This window comes from Microtus pennsylvanicus, chromosome 4 (assembly GCF_037038515.1).
Source record: "Microtus pennsylvanicus isolate mMicPen1 chromosome 4, mMicPen1.hap1, whole genome shotgun sequence".
Classification (NCBI taxonomy): domain Eukaryota; kingdom Metazoa; phylum Chordata; class Mammalia; order Rodentia; family Cricetidae; genus Microtus; species Microtus pennsylvanicus.
Genome location: NC_134582.1, coordinates 88625929 through 88637101, shown reverse-complemented (window position 1 = coordinate 88637101; position 11173 = coordinate 88625929).

Sequence of the window (11173 nt, the reverse complement as noted above, 5' to 3'; positions counted from 1 at the left end):
TGTGTGCATTTGACAAAACCAAATTAGAAAAATCCATTTTGAAGCTAAGCAATGGTTTTTTTTTTTTTGAAACTATTGCACTGGTTTTGTTTTAATTTTCTTTTTTTGTAATCTAATGGAGTTTGCCTGAAGATCAGAGTGCAGAGCTACGTCACTAAATCACTGGTTAGCCATAGAGGCCAGGCAGTGGTGGCATACACCTTTCATCCCAGCACTCGGGAGAGAGAGGCGGGCGGATCTTTGTGAGTTCAAGGCCACCCTGGGCAACACGAAGTTGATCCAGACTAAAAGGTGGTGGCTCACACCTTTACACCCAGTCCTTGGGAGTTACACACCTTTAATCCCAGCACTAGGGAGGCGGAAACAAGAAGGGATATGGCTAGACAGAGAGAGGAATACAAGGCAGGAAGAGACAGGAGCTCAGAGGCAGTCTGAGGTTTCTTATAGGTGGCAGTCAGTCTGAAGATTCGTAGAGATAGAATCGCTTCTTCGATCTGAGCTTTGGTGCAGGTAAGATCTCTCTGGTGGCTGGCTGCTCTGCTTCTCTGATTCTTCAGCTTTTTCCCCTGATAGCTGACTCTGGGTTTTTATTATTGAGACCAATTACAATTGGTGTTACAAACCATTCTTAGAATATTTGTCACCAGAACAGAGGTGGCTGGATACGAGTGACAGAGTCATACAGTGTTCGCCGTACAAGTGTAAGGACCTGAGATCAATCCCCAGAACCCACATTTAAAAGGCCATGTGTGGGGGGATGCGTTGGGAAAGAAGAGACATGTGAATCCCGAGGGCTCAAATGGCCAGCTGGCAGGGCCTACTTGCTAAGTTCCAGGCTGGGAGAGATCCTGTCTCGTGAAAACAAGGTGAAGGCACCCAAGGAACAATGGCCAAGGACACCCCCTGGCCTCCATCCGCACACGCACATGTGTGCAGCCGCACAGACAACTGCAGAAGCCCAAGGGGAAAAGCCTCTTTTCGAAAGCTAAATTCTAGCCGGGCAGTGGAGGCACATGCCTTTAATCCCAGCACCTGAGGGGCAGAGGCAGGAGGATCTCTGAGTTCAAGGACCGTCTGGTCTACAAAGCCAGTTCCAGGACAGGCGGGGCTACACACAGCAACTCTGCCTCGACCCCCATAGATAAAGAAAATAAAGAAAGCTAAGTTTTAATACTGGAGCCATGTGGAAACAACAGAAAAAGAATGTTTTCACCCTACAACAGACACTCCTTCCTCCTGATAAAAGAAACAGCTATTTCCGTATGTGTTTTGGAATATACCAGAGAGATTAATTTCCAAGGAAATATTGCCTTATCTTCTAGCTAGTTCCTGGAGCTGTTTCATTTGTTGAGAAACATCTAAATCCTACAACAACAGATAAGAGTATAATACGCAAGCTCCTCTGAGAAGGAGAGCATCTGTAATGCTCATTCCCACGGCCCTTAGTGGGAGCAAGCCTTCTGTCCCCATTGGACAGGACTTTCCAGGACTTCCTTTAGTCTCAGTGGTGGCCACCTCCCAGTGCCCCGTGCCTCTGGGTCTGCATCTGTGCACCATTGGGCGCCTTTCCTTCAGTACCCAGTAGGATGGGGCAGAAGTGACAATGGGTGGCCTTTCCGAGGCTTGATTAGGAGAAGTTGGGTAGCGTCTGCGTCAGCCTCTTGGGATACCGGCTCTGAAGAAAGGCAACCGGCACATTGGAAAACAAAAACAGGGACAGGGGGACAGATGGCTCAGTCAGAAGGGGCATGGTGCACAAGTGTAAAGGCCTGAGTTCGGTCTGAGAATCCACATTAAAAAACTGGCTACACCGCCTCTAATCCCAGTGCTGGCGAGGCAGAGATGGCATTCAGGGAGCTTGGTAGCCAGCCAGTCTAGCCAACGAGAGACCCTGTCTCAAAAACTAAGGTGGAAAGCAATTGAGGGAGATATACAATACAATGCTGATCTTTGGTCTCTATGCACACACACACACACACACACACACACACACACACGTGCGCGGGCATGCATGCACACACACACACTCCTCTTGAGATCGCCATATTGTAAAGGAAGCTCAAGTTTTGTGGAGAAGGAGATACTCGGCCAACCCTTAGCTCTCACATGCCAGACATTTGAGTAAAAACCCCATCTTGGATGTCCAGTCCTATAGTCTGCATGGGTCTGGTCTCAACCAACAAAAGCATCAGAGACTTCGAGTGAAAACTGCCCAGCTGGGTCAGTCAACCCCCAGAAGCATCAGAAATAGTACAAAGTTGCAATTTTAAGCCACAGGACTTTGAGGTGCATTGTTGTATAGCAACAGGTTAATTAGACAATCTCCAGATTTCCTCTGCTAGGTTTTAAATCTCACGGTCCCCTCTCCGGCATCTATTTCACCCCCTTTTCACTGCGCATTGTGGGGAAATAAACCCAGGTTACCGGATTCCCTGCTTAATCTATATGTCATTGTTGTCTAAGTGTGGTCTGATAGCACCAATGTCACTTCAGAACTTGTTAGAAAAACACATTCTCAGGCTTTTTCTGGACACGATGACTCAGGCTTTGGAGCTGAGGCCCTTACTCATGTTTAATAAGCTTTGGGGGTTGGGGTTGGGGCGGGGGCAGAGTGATGTAGCTCATGTACAAACCCCCGGGTTCAATCAGCAACAACCCATGAACTAGGTATGGCCATGCTTGCCTGTAATCCAAGTACTCTGGAGATGGAGGCAGGAGGATCAGAAAATACAGTCTTATTTGTTTGTTTGTTTGTTTATTTATTTTGCCACAAATGAGTTTGAGACCAGTCAGGTTATACAAAGCCTGTCTCAAAATAGTCCTTTAGGGGATTCTGGTAAGTGTTCAAGTTTTCGACTGTTCTCTACCAGTCATGGTAATCTTGTGCCTCCTTGCTAGTGATTGGTTTGAAAACCCAGGCCCAAGCCAATTAACACACAGCATTCCTTGATACCAGTAATTTCGCTGTAGCTGAAGCATGGCTCTCTCTCTGAGGGAGGTGTTTCATTACGAAGGGAGCCATCTGGAACGTGCTGCTGATACTGAGGGTGGAAGGCAGAGACTTGGGGAAGAACACAGGTATTCAATCAGCCCAGCCCATCTCTGAGTTTCTTATTTGGGGGTAAAAAAGAGTCCCTGTTGGTCAAACATTTTTGAGTCAACTGTTGAGTTACTTGCAGCCACTAGTGCATGGCAGATACCATGGGCTTTGCATCCTGTATCTCACAGGGGGGAATTAAGACATTTGCACTAGACAGTTAGGAAATGAATTGCTAGGATCTGAACCCAGGGCTTTGCTGTCAAAGCCCATCATGAGATTAGAGCTGGCAATGAGAGATGGGCTCCACTTTGTCAACGGGTTAAGGCACTGAGAAGACTCGAAGGGCTCTTTTGCCTGATTCTATCCAGAGCCCATGCTGATGCTTGCGTCCTTAAATCAAATGATGTTCTTCCTCTTCTCTCCCCCAAACAGATTGATAGAATATGTTGTTTTGCAAGACCCACAGGAGAAGAGCATAAAGCCAGTGTTCCTTGGAGAAGTAGGCAGATTGGTCCAAGTGCGTCTATAAACTGTAACCACCCACACATACCGTTCCAAAGGCAGTGCCTAAGACAAAAGTGCAGTCTAGAAGATTCCCCTTAGTGCAGTTGAAAGGTAAGAGCCACAGACCTCGTCTCCAACACATAGACAGCATGGCATAAATTTGGTGTCTCACAACGCTGGGGGGTCCCCAGACCACGTGCCTCTCAGGGGATGACCACGTCTGAGGGAGGCTCGTGCCTCTTGTTCACGCCCCTGTTGTCTGCATTGCGGGTTAGCTTCCACCCACTCCCACCATGTTCCTGCTCTCTCTGGCGCCCCTTCAGAGCCATGGAGCTAATTTTAACCTGTAAGCTGAATCGCAGAGCAAAGACGACCGAGGGCTCAGGGCGGCTGCAACGAAAGGAAAAAGGACATAAGTGTTCAGAGAAATCAGGCAAGCCAGGAGCTACCCACCTTTCTCTCTGACCATCACCCAGAATTTAAAAATGAGGGCAGATCACCTTTGGTAAATATCTTATGGGAAACAAACTGCTACGGCAAACGGAGAGCAGGCATTTGCTGGAATATTTGGAACGCTGTTTGGGAAGGGACCTGGTTAAAAAAGATGTGCTAAGTTGTTTCGAGGCTTGGGGCCACGCGTATATGAACTAATATAACCAAGGGGAGGCAGGAGAAGAGCAGGTTGTCTGGGAGGAACGCGGAGAAGATTGGCATGGGTTAGGAAGTTTCCCCGAAGTATGATTCTCCCAGGAGTGATGGCAGTTCAGGGAAATGTCGGGCATACAAAGTCCCTCCATTTGCAAACTGTTGTTCTGTGTGTGTGTGTGTGTTTTGATACAGAGGACTGTTACGAAACAGATGAGAGGGACCCATCTCTACCCAGGGTGCCGGGCAGGTGTTAAGCGCTGTTCAAGCACTCTGAAAAATCAGTTAATACTAACGCTCAACCCTTGTTGGAAGCATGCCTTCTGATGTTCATTTTCCTGTAAATAAGCAAAGATGTTGGGGGATGGGTAATCTGACTTCCTAATTGGCAGCTGTTGGACGCTCCTTTGTTGCCCTGGCTGCCTTGAGCAAAAGGAGTGTCAATCAAAAGCCAGCTGGACTACACTTAATGCCAACACTGGCTGTGTCAAACACTCCACAGGCGCTTTGAGAGAACTATGCTCCGATTGCAGCTGGCTGTCCCTGCACCTGAAGGGGTGGCCTCCACCAGGGTTGTTCAAACAGAGAGCTCTGGACTGTTTGATATCACAAGCCTCAGTGAACTCAGGTTATCCGGTAACCACTTCCAACCTTGGCCAGAGGGGGAAGTGCCTCTGCTGTGACCGGGGCTAAAGGGACAATGCTCTGGTTGGTGCAAACACAAACCATCATTTGCATGTGGCTTGCTGTGATTGGTGCCTCCTCTAGCTATATAGAAGCAGGCAATTTAGCAAACTGCCTGGAAGACACAAGGCCTTCTTGCACGTCTTCCTGCATCTTGGTGCTAGGTCCAATAAAAGGCTTCTCTTGAGTGATCTTTTCTTGCCTTTGTCATAGTGTGGGCTGAGCTGATAATGCGCAGAAAGAGAATCAGGAGAGTTCCATTCTGCAGTCAGTTGCTTGGACTTGCCTTATTCTGAAGTAGGACGAACATTTGAGCATTTGCAATGGGAATCGATGGTGTTGACGACCCGAATGCCTGGTGGAGATGTCCTGAGAACTTCGATTCCCCACTTGTACTGTTCATAGATTGGGACAAGGAGAACTGGATATTCGGCCAAAGAGACTTCTACCTCAGGCGCATCGAGGAACACACCAACACCTTTATTCAACTGGAGCAGTGGTTTACAGCCTCTGGCCAGACTCGAGTCACTGTGGTTGGGCCACCCCGAGTCAAGCAGTGGTTGGAGGATATGTTTCGAGGCGTTAGTAGTGAGAACCTTTACCTCCATGTGCTAGGCCTTAGTATGTTGCGGCATGTCCAGGAACGGCCCCTGACCAGCGCTGACTTGGAGGACTATTTCAGGACACAGTCGTAACTGGAGTCTGTCACAACTTAACAGGACGACAGGGACCACCTCAGACTGATCTCACCTGGAAGAAGAGCAGGATGTGAAAACTTTCACCAGCGTTTGAGAAAGCATGGAGGATACGAAAGGGACTTGAACGGCAGTGGCGGGGGGTGGGGTGGGGTGGGGCACTACCCTATCACTCTCATGCATGTGTCTGAGGGAAGTTTCCTAAGCCCACCAACAGTGCTGTGGTGGCAAACATCCAATAAATAAGTTCCCTGGTGTGAAAAAAAAAGAGAATCAGGAGAGACGGTGAAGCAAGAGTGATGATGGATGTCTGATGTGGCAAGCTGCCAAAGCGGAAAGGCGAGTGGCTATTGTCAGCTGAAGGACAACAGAAGGCTGCAAAGAGAGAAAAGACAAGGCAGGACCGAGTTACAGGAAGAGTTCTAGAGAGCTGTCAAGTCATTTGAATCACAGATCTCTGACACCCCAGGCCAGGAGCTGTAACACTGGCCATTGTCAACATGAGCAATCCCGATACCTGCAGCGGCAGTAAAGGATCCTAAAGGCCGAAGGATCCTGACTTTGTAGGATGTAGCTCAAAGTCTAATTGGTCCTAATAATAAAAACCCAGAGTCAGCTATCTGGGGTTAAGGCTGAAGGATCAGAGAATCAGAGTGGCCAGCCACTAGAGTTCTTACCTCTACCGTGGTTAGACCAAAGGAGTGATTCTGACCTCAGACTGTATCCTTGGATTGCATCCCCAGACTGACTGCATCTTCAGACTGACTGCCATGAGTTTCTGTCTCCTCTGCCTTATATCCCTTTCTCTACCCAGCCATATCCCTTCCTGTCTCCAACTCCTTAGGTTAGGATTAAAGGTGTGTGACTCCCGTGTACTGGGATTAAAGGTGTGAGCCAATATTACCTGGCTCTGTTTCTCCTTGAGACTGGATCAACCTCATGTAGCCCAGGGTGGCCTTGTACTCAGAGTTCCCTCTGCCTCCTGAAGGCTTGCCTGGCTTCTGTGGCTAAGTAGTGGTTTAGCACTGCACTCTGATCTTCAGGCAAGCTTTATTGGTTAGCTTACAAACAAAATATCACTATGCTAGACCTATAGCAGCAACACTAGTCTAGAGCTAAGGATCCAGTTACCCAAGGCCTCCATAAGGCATCTATGACCAGTAGAGGGTGCTGTTTGCTGCTGGTGATTGCAGTGGTTCCGGCAAGACAGGTTGAGACCAGCTGTTGAGACCAGCAAGCTTCCTACCTACCCGCAATTTGTCATTCTTTTTCTCTTAAACTCTAAATGACATTGTTCTCAAGCCTCAAGAACAAATGAGTGAAACAAACACTCCTCCCTCAAATAAAAACCAAAGAAACAACAACAACCAAACAAAGCCCCCATGCTAGTTGATTGGTTGAAGTTAGATAGCCAAGACTGGCCTCCAACTCATGATCATCTTTCTGACTCAGCCTCCTGAGTTCTGGGATTATAGGCATGTTCTACCAATTGAGATTAATTCGCATTGCTTTAATGACTGTTATCTCTCCCTGTGTGCTTTGTATCTGCTGAGTCCCTGAGTCCTGATGCATCTAGACTCTTCTAGATGGAAGAGTCTAGAAAGCAGTGGGCTGGGCAGGACCACTAGATTGTTGCTTCCTTTTATAGGTTACCAGCTGAGGCAACAGAAAGGACCAGAGAGCCTGAGGGGACACACACTGCCTTCCACTCTCTATCTTCCATGCTCTGAGTTTAGGGTTTGAGCTCTCAGTACCCTCTTTTCCTGAGGTACTTGGGAACAGAAGTGCAACCGGGTTGAGTCTAAGGAGGCTCTCTCCTGGCTGGAGAGAACCAGAGTCCCTTGAATTGCCTACCTGGGTCAGTCCTGGATTAGAGGGATAAGCAGGGACTCCCTTGAGGACTTTCTCCTGGTGTGCGTGGTTTGGGCTCCCTGGATGGCCAACCAGAACCTTCCTGCCCTAAATCTGGACTCCCTCACTGAGTTACTCCAGGGAAGACCCCAGGCGGATGCCCATGATGGAGAGATGGCACCATAGATAAGTGAGTTTGGATTCCCCAGAACCCAATGTGTAAGTGAGTTCTGGGTTCAACTACCTCAGCAAGTAAGATGGAGGGCAATTGAGGAAGATGTCTGACATCAACCTGGGGAATGAATATACATGTGTGTGTATACCTATGTTCCTACACATACATGAACATGCATATACATACGTACAACACACATATACATATGTCTTAGGGTTTTTATTGTTGTGAAGAGACACCATGACCTTGGTAACTCTTAGAAAGAAAACATCTTCACCAGCTTTCTGTTTTCAATGGTTTCCTTAACTGCCCAAATTTGGCTGTCCTTGAACTTGCTCTGTGAATCAGGCTGGCCTCAAATTTCTTGTCTAGCATGCTCCTTTTCATTATAAATCTTTATAAGCAGGAAGATTATTCATTCATTCATTCAGTGCTACAGATGGTTCACTTAGGTGATTGATGGTCCACTTACGTGATTGATGGTCCACTCACGTGATTGAGAATGCCATAACACAATGAACAATGACATCAGAGACAACAATGAGATCAAACAGCAGGCCTAGGCTTAGAGGACTCAACTAAGGCCTCAACAGAAGGACCCATGCTTATATCAAGCCATGGGAATGAAGACCCCTAAATAAAAATATGAACGTTGCCACTTCCCTTGGGACATGAATGTGGAGTGCTCCCCCAGGGACAATCTGTCCTCTTCGACTTCCTGCCACGGTGTGGTCTGCAGTCTACCTGTTCCAAGGAGAAGGTTATTTTTTAGGCTGTTTATTGTCTGGGTCTCAGTCTGTCTGTCTGTCTGTCTGTCTTGGGACCCTGGTTGATTAATTGCTCTGGAGCATTCGAAGGGAAATGTGTTCACCTGGGCAGTTGTGCAAACATAATTACAACCACGAGTGAATGATTCAGCTGTTGCACACAGACTGCACAATGGTTTCTAGGCAGGCTCAGGGTTTTCCTGTTTACAGAACATTTTCATGTTAGACTTCAGTTGATCCTCACTGAGGGTGGTGTTGATTTTCTGACAATAGCGTGTTTGTAGCAGTCACCATTTCTGGGCTAGATGTTTGGGGCAGGGGAGTTCCTTTGGTTTTCTATGCCTCTGTGCCCTCACCTGGGAGGTAGAGATGATTCCAGTACATTCCTTACCAGGGTGTGATGGATGAGGTGAATCCATGGACTCGAGAGCTGTGCCAGGAACACAATGCCTCCAAGCTCTCCATATTCCTTGCGTCACCACCACCATTATTCTAGAAATTTGAGAACTGTGGTGTTGGTCATGTTGACACCCGAATCTCGGATAACTCTGCGAGGTGGGGCTTTGCAAAGAAATCAGGCCTTGATTACGATGTGGACACCTGATGAGATTAGTGCCTTGGTAAGAGACCAACTTTTCTTTCTGTGTCTCTATGGGGGAGTACTCAGTACAAGCACAGGAGAGGAATGGTGGGCAGGGGTGCACATCTTTACACACACAGCAACTGAGGTGAGGAAATGACTCCCTGCTCTCTCTAAGCAGAAGAGAACCTCCCAGTTCTTGGGTTAAAATAATACATCAAAGATGAGGATATATAACTGTGTGAAGTTTTGAAAAATACCCAAATGTGTACATGAACTTCCCCCTCCCTCTTCAAGCATCTAAGTTAATTCAGAATTATGGTAAGATTCTAGAAAACTGGTCATGTGATTTCAAAACTTAGTTCAAGAAATGGGGCTGGACAGATAGCTCAGAAATTAAGAACATTCACTGCTTTTGCAGAAGATCTGCGTGTGGATCTCAGCACCCACATGGTGGCTCACAATTCTCTGTAACTCTAGCTCCAGGGAACCCATCACCTTCTTCTGGCCTCCACTGGAACTGCACACACATGTTGCATATAACATGCATGCAAAGATCTAGTAAAAAAAACACTTTTGAAAGGGCTGGAGAGATGGGTCAGAAGTTAAGGGCACTGGCTGCTCTTCTAGAGGCCCTGAGTTCAATTCCCAACAACCATGTGATGGCTCACAATAATCTGTAATGAGATCTGGTGCCCTCTTGTGGCATGCAAGCATACATGCAGGCAGAACACTGTATACATAATAAATCTTAAAAAAAAAAACCCACATTGTAGAAATGGAGTAAAATAAAATCAGTCCCATACTGTTGGTATTGAAAGAGACATTCTCAAGTGCTTGTGACCACTAAAGGATGGCACTTCATGCTGGTTGTGGGCTTTCTTTGTGTGCTGCCTCTTTCGTGTTTTTTTTTTTTTTTTTTTAGTTTTTCGAGACAGGGTTTCTCTGTGGTTTTGGAGCCTGTCCTGGCACTAGCTCTTGTAGACCAGGCTGGCCCCGAACTCACAGAGATCCGCCTGCCTCTGCCTCCCGAGTGCTGGGATTAAAGGCGTGGGCCACCACCGCCTGGCCCTCTTTCGGTTTTGTAACATTGTAACCAACACTGTAGCAGACCTAACAACCACTTCCAGCCTTATCAAGCTTGTTCAATTCCCTGCCAAAGGGGCTGAAAATGCTAACTATTTGTTTTTGTCTGTTTACCTTAACCCTGGTCCATGACATTTAAGGAAATGAGAAGCTCCCCCCCCCCTTATTTAAAATGCTATCATATGGAGGATGTGATGTCTGGAGTTGTGGCAGCCCTCTTGTGATCAGAAAATCTCCAGCTTGAAGCTAAAAGCTAACACAGAGGGAAGGAAGACTGGGAAGATGAAGAGTCTCTGTGACAAGAGTTTTCATGGGAAGACTCAACATAGACATCTGCTTACTCCAGACAGGGAGCCCAAGAGGCCGGGCGATGGTGGCGCACGCCTTTAATCCCAGCCCTTGGGAGGCAGAGGCAGGCGGATCTCTGTGAGTTCGAGACCAGCCTGGTCTACAGAGCTAGTTCCAGGACAGGCTTCAAAGCCACAGAGAAACCCTGTCTCGAAAAACAAAAACAAACAAACAAAAAAAACCAAAACAAAACAGACAGGGAGTCCAAGACAGACCAAAGTACGGATAGCACTGAAATCCAACTTGGTGAACCAGTGAGTTTTATTGGAGTTACAGTAATATGGGTGCAAAAATGACTCAAAGATAGCTGCATCACCAAGTCCACTCCAGCAAGGGTGACGGCTCACAGACACGGGCTACGGCACACTGCACAGCCTGCTCCATGCAAGCTGGCCTTTCCAGCTCCTCTAAACAGCTGCCAGCTCAGCTGGTTTCTGTAGCACACATTATAACTGGTCTTAAGAAATAAAACCCAGAGTCAGATATTAGGGGTTGAAAGCTGAAGGAACAGAGAAGCAGTGCAGCCAGCCACTAGAGAGACCATTTAGCTCTACCAATGCTCAGATCGAAGGGGCAATCGTGTCCTCAGGCTGTCTCCCCAGACTGCATCCTCAGACTGCAGGGGTGATCCTAAGACTGCATCTGTCTCCACCAAACCTCACGCTGCCATGAACTGTCTCCTCCTGCCTTATATTCCTCCCTCTGCCCAGCCATATCACTCCTGTCTCCACCTCCCTAGTGCTAACTAACTTATTAACTAACTAACTACCTAACTAACTATCCAACCAACAGAGACCC